Here is a 12,130-nt window from a genome sequence, read left to right as displayed (position 1 = left end):
AATAAGTGCCCTGCAGTGCCACCAAGGCAGACATCACTTTTCTATTATTATTATTATTATTATTATTATTATTACTACTATTATTATTATATGAGACATTTGCTCCCTGAAAAGTGAGCAAAGCAAAAATCTCTGTTTCATCTTTACATGGAAATGCTGCTTTGAGACAGTGACAATTGTTAAAAGCACTGTTTAAATAAAATTGAATTGAATTGAAATTAAAATATCTTTAGGTCAAGACTCATTGGCAGTTATTACAAACACTAGACTGGAGATGTGGCTGGCAAAGGGTGGCACAACCAAGTATTAGGTTTAGGGGCAATTACTTTTTCACATAGAGGTCGGCAGGTTTGGAATATTTTTCATTAATAAATGAAATCATCATTTAAATATTGTATTTCATGTCAGATTTCATCCAATATATTTAGAATTAACTAAATATTCTTACATTTCATTTAGTTTTCTTATGAATAATTGCCTTAACCTCATGCCATATAGACACAGTGTATTCCTGGAAATGCAGTTGAGTAAAAGTACGAAATACTCGTCCCAAGTACAAATCCTCTAAAACAATACTTTAGTATACTTTTTGTTTTTAGCATAGTTTAGGTGAATTGCTGTGTTTTGGTATAATCAGAAAATTCACCATTTTCATGATTTCTGTGTTATTTGGGGTCCGTAAGTGTCAGGATTAAAAGAAAAAGTGTATTTCTAGGCAAAATATTTACCGAAAGATATGTAATCTTATAAAATCTCTCTGTGTTTGTGACAGTAGGAACTTTGTGGGACCAACAAAAGTGCACGCTATACAACATTGTTTTGCAAAATCTTTAGTGATGCTTGATTCAAAATACAAATCATCTAAAATAATGCTTAGATGGAGTAAGGATAGTTTGTATTTTTAGCATAGTTCATGTGAATTTCTGTATAGTTGTTTAAGTATAGAAGCTAAAACCTACCATTTTCATGATTTTTGTGTTATTTGGGGTCAGTGAGTGTCTGAGGGGTGAAAAGGTAAGATTATACTTTCAGGGATAATTTCTATAGTTTCTAACTAGGAAATGTGATTGGAAAGTGTTACGTCTCCCTAATCACGATGATGAGTTATGATGTACTGTTCTGAGCATGAATCAGATTATAGCTTTGTGTTTCATGGATGAGCTATAATTGTTGATGAGTGTTCTCTGTCTTTTGAAGACATCAGAAGAAATGTACATGATCAGAGTGATTTTATGAAAGAAAATTTTAAATCAAGTTTGAATCTTAGTTTTCTTTTCTATATGAAATACTATTTAAAACAAGCACAATAATTTCAGTAGTTTGTGACAAAATTTGGTACTTTTTTAAGTGCAAAACTCCCCGTTTATGAAGTTTGTTGAGTAAAAATAAAGATAAGCAAGTGTGGCATTTTTAATAGTCTGAGTAAAAGTTTGACAAATTATGTAATTAAATTGGTTTTCAACTGGTTTCCTACACAAGAAAACACAAGACCGTGGTTATGCCTTAAGGATGTCAGGTTTTATTTAAAATACTCACATTTATAGTTTTCATTTAACACATCCAGACAGTTCTTAATGAAATCTAAAAGTGAAATTTCCACAGCATCAGCAACTGGTTATCCCTGCAAGGGGAACTAACACATCCATTATTTTTCTATTATTATTATTATTATTATTATATACAAAGAAATGCCTTCACATCAAAGCTCATTGCCAGTTATCATGAATGCTTGGTTACAGTTCTTGGGGGGCAGGGGACAACCCTTCCCACTTTTGACATAGAGACAGGTTTGGCCATTTGTTCATTAATAAATCAAATCATCATTTAAAACCATATTTGGTATTTACTCAGATTATCTATGTGTATGGTGGCACGGTGGTTTAGTGGTTAACATTGTCATCTTGCACCTCCAGGGTCGAGGGTTCAATTTCCATGTTGAGTCTGAGTGCATGGAGTTTGCGGTTTCTTTCCATAATCCAAAGACATGCAGAGTAGGCTGACTGGCATTCCCAAATTGCCTGTAGTGTGTAAATGAGCCTGTGAATGTGTGTACTGTATGTGTGTGCCCTGCGGTAATTTGGCACCCTGTCTAGAGTGTACCCCGCATTGTGCTATGTCTCTTGGTATAAGCTCCAGGCTCCCTGCGACCCTGTATACAGGACAGGCAGTATAGATGATAAGTGAATGAGTAATGTTTGTGCATTCATCCTCCTGTCAGTAGCTTATAATCTCCCTGGACAACAATCGAATCACTCTTTCAGTCACCTTGAGGTAACTCTGGACATTTAACTGTCATTTTTCTAACATGTTGCTAATGTTACTTGTTCTTGACATTTTTTTCTTTACCATGTTAGAGAACATGGTCCATTTCCTTTAGAAGTATAATAGTGGCAAAATTTCCCAAAGAAAAATTGCATGTTGAATTACAAATTACATTTGCTCACCTTCATTTTAACTCAACTAACTTGAGTTAAACACCTGAAATAGTATCAGATTTTACAACAAACTATTGAAATTAATGTGCTTGTCTCAAACAGTATTTCTTGAAGAAAACAAAGCTAATATTCAAACTTGTTTTTAAAAGAAAATTGACAAAATCACTCTGATCATGTACAGTCCAAATCGTTCTACTGATGATGCCATCTCTCATCTCCTCCACACATCACTTACTCACTTGGACACTAGAAGGGGGAATTACGTTACAATGCTCTTCATCGACTACAGCTCTAGATTTAATACCATAAATTCCTCCACACTCATCACCAAGCTGGAGCACCTGGGACTTAGCTCATCTCTGTGTCAATGGATCTCTAATTTTCTAACTGGCAGACCACAGGCAGTAAAGATGGGCGGACATGTCTCAGCCTCCATCACTCTCAGCACTGGAGCGCCCAGGAGTGTGTTCTGAGCCCCCTGCTCTACTCTTTGTACACATATGACTGTGTGGCTACTACTAGCTCCACCACCATCATGGCCTACCTGAAGGAGATTAGGAATCTGGAGAACTGGTGCCAAAGGAACAACCACCTTCTAAACGTCAGTAAGACAAAGAAGTTGATAGTGGACTTCAGCACTAAGCAGGAAAGGAACTACCAGACACCCGTCATCAACGAGAGCCCAGTGGAGAGAGTGGACAGCTTCAAATACCTCTGTTTTCCCATCACACAGGACCTGTCATGGTCCTGTCACATCAACACCATGACGAGCTCTACAGTGGGTGGTGCGATCAGCAGAGCGCATCATCCGCACCGAGCTCCTCGACCTGCACTCGATCTACAGCAGCTGGTGCTGGACCAAGGTCAGGAAGATCGTGAAGGACCTCAACGACTGTTCTTTCTGTTGAGGTCAGGAAAGCGATTCCGCTCCTTGAAGGCCAACACAGAGAGACTGAGGAGGAGCTTCTTCCCGCAGGTGATACGGTCTCTTAATCAGTACACCACACAGTACTGACTCACACTGACTTTTACACTCACTCTGGACATTCTGGACATTCACTTACAATAGTGGCCACTGCACATCTAGACTTCGTGGTCATTAGTTAAATCCCTCTATCACCAGCCACTTTAAATAAATCACTTTAAGCATATTTGCACTGCACAAGACACTTTAAATATGTGGATTGCACAAACCTGGACATTACCATTTTCTTTTTACCATTAATTTCATTCCACAAAAATGACATAAATCCATACCTACTTTGTACAGCTGTTTTATTTTTGTTCTATTTTTCTTCATATATTTTCTATATTGTGTATTTTTGTTGTACAGCTATTTTATTTAAACTTATTGTATTTTTTTATATTTATTTCTTATTTATAGTCTTTTATTTTAAGGTCGCGAGCAGTTGTCTAAGCATTTCACTGCATATCGTACTCTGTATGACTGTGTATGTGACAAATAAACACAGAGAACACTCATCAGGAATTAAAGCTCATCCATGAAACACAAAGCTATAATCTGATTTTGCAATTAAATTTGATCTTAATGTAAAAATAACCCTTACAGCATTTACAGTGCTTGAAATGAAATTTTTGGCAATGCAATTTATTGTGGTTGTATATTTCAAATGAAAATGTAATTCAGACATTTAAAATTTTATGCAAAATGTTGACCTCACTAAATTGCTGTTGAAAAATATTTTCAAGTGTTAAAAACGCTATCTTCATTATTTTTCAACCATACAAATTTAGGTTGATGAAATTCAGGTAATAAAATCATGAATAAAGAAGATTGTTGGCTACATACCATCCAAAAACAACAAGAAAACCAAATTGGACAGAAGAGCAGTGTTTACTTTTAGCTTTATGTTCAGTGTTTGGAGAATATTTCTTCTTTCCGCCAATTTGTCCTCTGCTATAGAAACTCTGAAGCCTCTTAAAAGTCCTCCTCTCTACTCTTAAGAATTTTTACCTTGGTAAAAAAGAGATGTTTTGTAATGTTTCATTTTTATCTTTACTATGATTTGATTTAAAATTTAAGGGGGAATGTCATAATTCTTAGAATTTTCTTAGAATTTCGTTACTAGAACCAACTTTTAGGCTTGAGAAGTTTTGTGAATATGGGCCCTGACTGCCATCTCTGCTCTGTTTTTCTACGTATTTTACAGCATGTGTACCAGCACTTCCCAAGAATTATGTGTTGAATTTGTGATTAAACACGGTATTTCACTGTAATACTGCCATGTCCGAAGTGAGACCAGGGCGAGTTGGCTTCACTTTCTAAAAAAAATGACAAATTAACCAATAAAAAGCTATCTTCGTAGCATTGTCAATCTGTGATTTGTCAGAACTACGTCAAGCGAATCCAGGATTGAAGGATTAACAAATAGGATGAGGCTGCTGTCCTCCCGCCAACCAACTGTAAAGTCAGATGCCCTTCCACATCACTGTAAGCAAACATTAGAAAGTGCAATAAGTGCGGGTAGAGATTTCAAATTTTTGGTAAAATAAATAAACTTTTTTTTTTTAACTAAACTACTACTAGAGCAGCAACTAAATATTAAAAACAAGACCTGAACACATACATGAGAAAAAAAGGGATTCAGACTTTCGGTGAGGAACATGATGTCCACACAGAGTGGCTAGCTCTTACTGCTAAACTGCAGCTGGTGTTTTGATGGCTGTGATGCTTATATCGCTTTTTCTGTCTTTCTTGTCTAGATTAGTTACATATGTTAACTTCCTGTAGTGTTAATTTTATTGCAATTGACTAAACACAGAAAATATAAAGTATTGAATTACCATAAATATAGGAATATAATCCATGTTTATATAATATGGTTTATAAGTTGTGTGTTTAATACATGTAGTCTACTGAATATTTTGATAAGAATGTACATTTAGTGTAAATCAGTGCATGCAACGTTTTATGTAAAATTATTTGGGAAGTTTATATGGCTGTCAAAGCGGCAACATATGATATACAAAACTAAAGTTTAAGGTTAAGGTTAACCTGACCTCGTTCTGAGCTGCACATATTAACATTGCTTCTAACTAATTTAAAAATGACCTCGATTGTAGTATTTTGAGCAAAAAGTGAGAAAGATATTGTCTAAATATTGTCACATGATCCACATTTTATTCTCATATCACTTAATACGAGAATGAGTAAGTTTACCATCATGTGAAATAAGATTCATATTTATATTTTTGGTACTTAGCCCAGACTAATGTTTTGCCTTCAGGGAATTGCTGTGTGCTGGGCTGTGGTGAGAACTACATGTCTGAAGAACATATTCAAACTTTTCCGGCCTCTCTCTTGGGGTAAGAGCCTTTTTATTTTCTTGTGTAACATTAACACGTTTAATCACCTGCCTGTTTCAGAAGTTATATTGTGTCCTGTTACGTCTCTTACAGAAGTCAGATGAAGAAACACAAGTCTCAGGAGCTTTTACAGTGCCTGGATGAACCTCAGCAACCAGAATCGTATTTCTTCTGGAAAATCATGGATCTGTTCTGTAACTCTGTAACTGTAAAGATGTAAATGATGATGATTGTTTGCTGGATATATATATATATATATATATATATATATATATATATTTTTTTTTACTGTAAGTCCTGATGCATGACATTGGTGCATGCCTGTTTAGGGCCTACATACACTTAAGGAGCAAAATAACAAAAGTTACTACTGTATATTAGCACTTCAGCATCACCATCTACTGTATCTGACTGTGATTTGGATTGTATAATTCTGCATTGTTGTTAATGTGACTGTTCACTTAGCGTGTGTGTGGTGAGAACCTGGACCACTGGTGTTTTCCTCTGGTGCAGCTTTTATGCTCCGAAGCTCCAGACGAGCAGCTTAGAAAAGCCATTATCAAAATGGCAGACGATCTTGGTATGGACAAGTTACTAATATACTCTAATGTTTGTACATACTCTAATGTTTGGCTTTTTATCTGCAGCCTGCAGATGGCGAATGTTCACGGTGCATATCTGCTGCGTGGCGGCGCAATTGGAGCTGAGATCATACGACTATTCCAGCTTTGATCTGTTTGGTTGTGAAAGGTATTTATTGCGTATGTGCGTTTACCGTACATGGATGTGATAATTTGCTTTTACTCATGACTAAGACGTAATTCTCTTTTCCACCCACTTGCCTTTCGAGAAATCAGGCATCAGGGAAGCTATCGAGCGATCCGAGGTTTATGAATATGTGCTGTTTCATGACCTCAGGGTTTGCTTAGCCAAGCTTCCAGGTCAGATTTTTTAAATATTTTTTTCCCATGTCAAATATAAGCAGGAATCATTGTATTAAGAACAAATTACTATGTCTGTCACAGGAGTACAAGCTCTTTCATGCTAGCATGCTAGCGAAGGAGGGACTTTCTGCGAAAAGCGCTTGAGTATTGTAAATGTATCGCTAGAGCAGTCATCACCTCACCGTCCAGCATCACAGCGGTCTTGATGGAGCAGATTGTTCAAGTAATTGTGATAAAATCCTTCATGAATTTATAGTGGTGTCTGATTACTGACTTACTTTCCCTGTTTGTCTTAAAGTTTTCTAAACAGCTTCACTGAGGGAAGACAGAGAAACCTGAATGGCTGCTGAAACTTCGTCAGCTCCATCAGCAGGACAAAGTGCCTCCACCTCCAGGGTTCCACTTTGATCCAGACAGGTTTTCAGGCTTTCCATCATTTAAACGGCCTGAGAGTCCTGTGCTCCGGTCTTCTCCTGTACAGCTTAACAGCACACCACAGGGGGGGGGTACATTACAATCCAGCTTTTGTACAAATGGTGGTGTGATTATTTTAGATGCTTTTTTTTTTTTTTTTTTATAGATTAATTCATCAGAATGATTGTTGTCTATTTGTTAAATAGTGGCGTTTGCAGCACGGTACGTAGTGGGAGAGCTGCTGGGAGAAGGAGGCATGGGTTCGGTCTATGCTGGAGTAAGGAAGGCAGAAAAATCGGTAAGTTGCGTGCACATATACACTTAATTACATTTACATGGAAATCATCAGGAATTCCTACTTTTCCTAATTATGTTTGGTGTATGTGAACAGGTTGCTATTAAATATGTGGACAAATCTGTCTGCAAGGAGTACATCAGCAGGTAAGTAGACCTACTCCACACGTCACAATCAGGTCTCAGAAACCTCTCCCACTAAATCCGTGCTAACCCGATTTCAGCCTGGAGAAACACACAGCCTGCCTCTGGAGGTCGCGTTGATGCAGATGGTGTCCATTCCACCTCGCTGTGAGAACCTGGTGGAGCTATTGCAATGGTTTAAGGTGTCTGTTTGCTTCATCTTGGTTCTGGAGCGACCCAGTCCTTACATGGACCTGCATGAGTTCTGCACTCGTATCAACAGCCCACTGTCTGAACCGCTGGTTTGACACATCACAAGTGCTTCGAAATTTGTGTCATTGGACAGATCCTTACACTGTTTACTAATTTCCTAACTAAGTTCCATCAGTTAAAAGCTGTTAGGAAGCACAACTGTTTTGTGGGGAAGTTCCTTTAACCAATATTTTCTAAGTAGGATATAGGAAATTTAATTTTCTTTAGTAATTTAGTCTTACATTTAAACATATTACACTTGCATCCTGTCATATTTACATTTTCTTACAAACAAAACAGATGTCAAATTTTAATACTTCAGTTATCAGATTTCATATCAATTTTGTTTTATTCTTTTGCTTATCTCAAGCAAAATTTCTGAACAAAACAAAGCTAATCTTCAAACCCATTTTTCAAAAGAAGTTGTCAAAATCACTCTGATCATGTACTTTTCTTTTGATGTCTTTCAAAGACATGATGCTCATCAACAACTATAACTTATGCATAACACACTCACTATAATTTGATTCATACTCAGAAAAGTACATCATAACTCACCATTGTGATTAGGGAGACATAACACTTTCCAATCACATTTCCTAGTTAGAAACTTTAGAAATGATCCCTGAAAATATAGTCTTACCTTCTTCTTCCCTCAGACAATCATTGACCCCAAATAACACAGAATTCATGAAAATGGTAGATGTTAGCCTCTACATTAAACAAAAACACTTACTCAGCAATTCACGAGCAAGTAATCTGTAAAACAATTACAGTAATAATTTTTTCATACATCTTGTAAACTAATAAAGTATTTTTGTTCTACGTGTTTCAATATGGTACATTTCATAATAGTATTAGTTTTTGTTTAAAAAACTAGTGAACATTTAATTTCCATAGTGTGGAAATTTCACAGCAGCAGCAAGTATAGTATCTGAGGTGCTTACGATACCAGGATAAGGCACTGAGAAGTTACATCTGCGTTGGTGCCATTGCAGGATGTCCTGAATAGTGGAATTTTGTCAAAGGAAAGCAGAGAGTACACTTAATAAGTGCCCTGCAGAGCCACCAAGGCAGACATCACTTTTCTATTATTATTATTATTATTATATGGGACATGTGCTCCGTGAAAAGTGAGCGAAGCAAAAATCTCTGTTTCATCATTACATGGAAATGCTGCTTTGAGACAGTGACAATTGTTAAAAGCACTGTACAAATAAAATTTTATTGAATTGAAATTAAAATATCTTTAGGTCAAGACTCATTGGCAGTTATTACAAACACTAGACTGGAGATGTGGCTGGCAAAGGTGGCACAACCAAGTATTAGGTTTAGGGGCAATTACTTTTTCACATAGAGGTCGGCAGGTTTGGAATATTTTTCATTAAAAAATGAAATCATCATTTAAATACTGTATTTCATGTCAGATTTCATTCAATATATTTAGAATTAATTAAATATTCTTAGATTTCATTTAGTTTTCTTATGAATAATTGCCTTAACCCCATGCCATATAGACACAGTGTATTCCTGAAAAAGTAGTTGAGTAAAAGCACTAAATACTCGGCCCAAGTACAAATCCTCTAAAATAATACTTACTAATAATAGTATACTTTTTGTTTTTAGTGTAGTTTAGGTGAATTGCTGTGTTTTGGTATAATCTTATTATTTGGTAATATCATTTTCATGATTTATGTGTTATTTGGGGTCCTTAAGTGTTCCAGGATTAAAAGAAAAAGTGTATTTCTAGGGAAAATGTTTACTTAAAGATATATAATCTTATATAATCTCTCTGTGTTTGTGAAAGTAGGAACTTTGTGGGACTAACTAAAAGTGCATGTTATGCAACAGTGTTTTGCAAAATGTTTAGTGATGCTTGATTCAAAGTACAAATCATCTAAAATAATGCTTAGATGCAGTAAGGTTAGTTTGTATTTTTAGCATAGTTCATGTGGATTTCTGTATAGTTAAGTATAGAAGCTAAAACCTACCATTTTCATGATTTTTGTGTTATTTGGGGTCAGTGAGTGTCTGAGGGTGAAAAGGTAAGACTATACTTTCAGGGATCATTTCTATAGTTTCTAAATAGGAAATGTGATTGGAAAGTGTTATATCTCTCTAATCACGATGACGAGTTAGGATGTACTTTTCTGAGCATGAGTCAGACTATAGCTTTGTGCTTCATGCTTGAGCTATAATTGTTGGTGAGTGTTCTCTGTCTTTAAAAGACATCAGAAGAAAAGTACGTGATCAGAGTGATTTTGTCTATTTTCTTTTTAAAACAAGTTTTAATAACAATGTTTTCAATAGTTTGTTGTGAAACGTGATACTATTTCATGTATAAAACTCTTCATTTATGATGTTTGTTGAGTAAAAATAAAGGTGAACTAGTGTGTTTAATGGGTCTGGCTAAAGGTCTGACAAATTGTGAATAAAATGATTTCCAATTGGTTCCCTACACTATGTAATATGAGAATGATGTGAAATACTGTAATGGAACATATTGTGGCATGGGCGGGGTTTCGATTGGGAACCGTCATGCTTTGCGGGATGGGTTGTTATGTTGTTATGTGGGGAAAGGTGTTTGGGGTTAGTGGCTTCGGCCAGGTTGTGTGTGTGGGTTAGAAGTGTGTCTTGTGTTTTGTGTGACTTGTAGATTGTTAATGTGCCGTTTATGTAAAAGAGCGATTAAAATACTCCCAGTCATTTGCATTGGGCAGCAAGGAAGCTCACTCGCCTCGTCACGTTCCTACGTAGCGCTGAAAAACGCTACAATTGGTGTCAGAAGTGGGATGATGAGTCGCGGGTTAGAACGCACCCCGGAGGAAATCCAGAGGATTTAAATAGGCTGCCGAGTAGCAGAGCAGCTGAGGAGGAAGAAAACCCTCCCTGACGGGGCCAGCGCGGGCAAAGAGCGGCGACCGGAGCGGAGCGGCGAGCCTATTTGCCAAGGAGCTGCCTCCGAGCCACTGGGGGCGTTCGCCATGGACTTGAGGTCTCTCGCGCGCAGAGGCTACCTGGAGTTCGGGCCCGTCCAGCAGGAGGAGCTAGCGCGGTGTGTGTTTCTGCGGGGAGTCCGGCCGTGGCGGCTTCGCGAGCACATCCGGTTAGCGGCACCGGCTTCCCTGGCTGAGGTGCTGCGCGAGGCGGAGAGCGCCGAACCCATCATGGCAGAGCGCCACGGCGAAAGAGCCGAGCGACCTCCCGTGGCTCAGGGCCGCTCGGTAGGTGAACCTATTCAATTCAATTCAATTCAATTTTATTTGTATAGCGCTTTTAGCAATTTTCATTGCCGCAAAGCAGCTTTACATAGTCAAAAGAATTATTTAGGTTTGTATGAAATGTGAATTTGTATGAATCAAAATGGTCAGTTTGTCCCTGGTGAGCAAGCCGAGGGCGACAGTGGCAAGGAAAAACTCCCTGAGATGGTAAGAGGAAGAAACCTTGAGAGGAACCAGACTCAACAGGGAACCCATCCTCATTTGGGTGAAACAAAAAGCAGTAAATGATCTGCATTTATACAGTGTGTAGGGTGGGAGGCAGTTCAGCTATAATAGCTGATGTTAATTGATGTTAATATGGAGTCCAGGTAGTTATTGAAGACCCAGGTAGACTTGTAAGAAGTTCCAGTCATGAACTATCGAACTGTCAAGTCCCCAGAGAAACAGTTGCCAACACCAGTCAAGGCCAGAACCATTTTCTAGGTAGAGAGAATCATTCCCAGACACCAGACGCATCCCAGAGAGACACACGGGGCATCCATGCGACGAGATCCCCAGCCAGAAGCGGGGCACCAGGATGGGTCAGACAGGTCCGGAGGGCAGAGGGAGTCTGGATCACTGGCAGCTCAGGAACGACATGTGTAGCTCGACAGAGAGAGAGAGAAAGAGTGAAAGGGGGGGACAGGAGGAGAGAGGAAAAAGAAAGAGGGGGGGAAAGAGAAGAAGAGGAGAGATGGCAGTTAGGTATGGTCACAGTCACACAATGTATAATGTGAATGTATATTAACTGTAGCGTGCAAGCAGAGACTCCGGCAGGACTAACTATGACAGCATAACTAAAAGGGAGGAGCCAGAAGGAAACACAAACATGAGGGCTTCCTGACATGTAAAGCAAACAATCACCTCACCATCAGCAAACCTGAGTGATCAATGAGAGTGAGGAAGACAGCATCCAAACATACCAGTTTACCATAATACTCTACGTCCATGAGTCCCCCAGATCTGCTCCTTTACCTATGGCAAATCTATTTATAAAAATGCTCGGCTAAATAAATAGGTTTTTAGCCTGGACTTAAACACTGAGACTGTGTCTGAGTCCCGAACACTATTTGGAAGACTA

General features: G+C 38.0%; 3 non-coding genes across 3 annotated transcripts; 2 read left to right on the top strand and 1 right to left on the bottom strand.

Moving 5' to 3' along the window:
* Positions 1-1,016: 1,016 nt before the first annotated feature.
* LOC128514591 (small nucleolar RNA U3) lies at positions 1,017-1,229 on the top strand. The gene has a single exon (XR_008356540.1). It is a non-coding gene; the product is annotated as a small nucleolar RNA U3 (small nucleolar RNA).
* Positions 1,230-8,220: 6,991 nt separating this feature from the next.
* On the bottom strand, positions 8,221-8,430 carry LOC128514542 (small nucleolar RNA U3). Its single transcript, XR_008356500.1, has one exon. It is a non-coding gene; the product is annotated as a small nucleolar RNA U3 (small nucleolar RNA).
* Positions 8,431-9,836: 1,406 nt separating this feature from the next.
* Positions 9,837-10,049, top strand: LOC128514594 (small nucleolar RNA U3). Its single transcript, XR_008356543.1, has one exon. It is a non-coding gene; the product is annotated as a small nucleolar RNA U3 (small nucleolar RNA).
* Positions 10,050-12,130: the final 2,081 nt, after the last annotated feature.

Source organism: Clarias gariepinus, chromosome 26, assembly GCF_024256425.1.
Source record: "Clarias gariepinus isolate MV-2021 ecotype Netherlands chromosome 26, CGAR_prim_01v2, whole genome shotgun sequence".
Lineage (NCBI taxonomy): Eukaryota > Metazoa > Chordata > Actinopteri > Siluriformes > Clariidae > Clarias > Clarias gariepinus.
This window is presented reverse-complemented; position numbering and strand designations above follow the sequence as displayed.